The sequence below is a fragment of the Pteropus vampyrus genome, unplaced genomic scaffold (genome assembly GCF_000151845.1).
Source record: "Pteropus vampyrus isolate Shadow unplaced genomic scaffold, Pvam_2.0 Scaffold138, whole genome shotgun sequence".
Lineage (NCBI taxonomy): Eukaryota > Metazoa > Chordata > Mammalia > Chiroptera > Pteropodidae > Pteropus > Pteropus vampyrus.
In genome coordinates, this window is record NW_011888919.1 from 1,699,715 (window position 1) to 1,701,581 (window position 1,867).

General features: G+C 56.2%; 1 protein-coding gene across 1 annotated transcript in view; it reads right to left on the minus strand.

The window, feature by feature from the left end:
- Positions 1-1,867, minus strand: part of CBLC (Cbl proto-oncogene C) — a 17,694-nt gene that overhangs the window by 11,181 nt on the left and 4,646 nt on the right. The window lies entirely within an intron of this gene.

The following is a 1,867-nucleotide window of genomic DNA, read 5'->3' on the forward strand; positions in this document are numbered from 1 at the left end:
GTTCCCTAACAGTCTGGATTCTAGAACAGGGCCTGGACATCTAGAAGCAAAAGCTCTGAGTGCAATTCCAAGGAATGGAGCCGCTGAGACTGTGCCCAACTCCCCACACACACCCTTCCTGGAGCTGCTGGTAGACCACAGCGCAGCTCTGCTGGATCCAGACAAGGTGCCCCGTCCTCAAGGCCCTGGTCTGCCACCTGCTGGAGCACTGCGGCATTGCAAGTGTAAGGTGTCTGCTGCGTGAACTATGCCCGCGGCCGCGGTGATCTGGGGCAGGGCTCCACACACGCACAGCACAGCCGTGTGAGGTGCATTCTGCCAACGCCCTCCCTCTACCAGGACAGGGACTCACAGGCCTTCCTTCTGTCCTTCCAAGAGTGCCGTGAGCAGGGGTTTGTTGAGAGGGATGGTCTGCAGGATGCTGCCATCTGAGTTCACGTACCCGATGGCCCACTGCCCCAGGCGAGTACAGCTGGGCCGGAAGATGTAGCTGGAGGAAGAGGCAGGTAGGATGGTGGGGAGGGAGTGGTCACCACTGTCCCTTCTGTGACCTCGCAGCCCCTCACACTGTTGGGAATCCAGGTGTCGAAGTCCTCACCCCTTATAACCCAGCTTCCCACTTCTTAGGCAATGAGGCGTAGATCCTTGTCTGTCCTACAAGTACCTATTCTTTTTACCTGCTGGGCTCCTGTTCCTCCTCTACTGGGGTTTAGGCTGAATCTGGCTTGGCCAGTCAGTGTATTTCAGGGCCCCTGACCACAGTGATGCGAATCCGCCAGGGGACTTCTGCTGTAATTCCCAGAAAGGTTCCCCATTAATACCAAGGTAGCTAAGCTGGCAGGGTATACAGTAGGGGGTCCTAGAAACCATTTGCCACCTTGACCGTGGCTGCAAACGAAGCTAACAGAGGAAAGCAGAGATGGATAAACAGGAATGATTCCTGACTATAGCACATGAGCACCTGGATCCAGCTGTGCCCGAAACCCGAGCCTGGTCTTTTCAACTATTCCTATCATTCATCCTTTTTTCTTTCCCATGAAGCCAGTATACAGTGTAACTGGAAAAATACTAATATACTCGCTGTCTTGGGGGTCCCACACCCCAGCCCTGCAAAGACTCACAAATCTGATCTCCTATTTCCTTAACTTCTTGGTGTTCCAGGGAGCTCAGCCCCTCAATACTTAACTTTCTGGGGGACCCAACAGCTCAAAGCTCCTGGCTTGAAGTAATTTCAGGACTTAGGCATCTGGTTCCCAGCACCCTACCCAACAGGTCGTGGTGGGGGGTCATACTGAAAATATTTTGTAGATGGTAGAGCATGGGCTCTGACCTATCAGAAATGGGCCTTTTCCTGGGGCAGGGTCTTGAGGCCCTCTGCCAGAGCAGGTGTTGAGTCTTTTGCTGTTGGATTGTGGGAAGGTCCAGGAGGTCCCAGGAGGAAAGGAAGGGTGCCACGGGGCACTCAGCGTCCTACCTCTGAGTCCTCTACTGCCCGGGGGCCGAGGTATCTCAGCCCTTCAGTCCTTCCTCTCTCGGAAGGATATCTGCTTTCTGCCACGCCCCAGGCTGGATCCAGAGTCCTGACCCCTGGCCACTGCCTCCCGAGGCCTGCCGCTCACCTGCCTGGCTTTTCCCTGCAGGCCTGGAGACGTGCTCGGACCTCGTCGTACGTGAGGAAGGCCATGTAGCCCGGGTGGTTGACTGCCAGGAGCTTCCAGTTATCGAGGAGTGTTGGCCATGGCTGGAGTGCGGTGACGCTTGGGTCACGGAGGGGCTGAGGAAGCAGCCACTCCCCCACTGCTTCCCAGGGTCCAAGAACCCCACCACCTCGCTCACACCCACTGTGGGCCTCAGGGGTCTCTCTTAC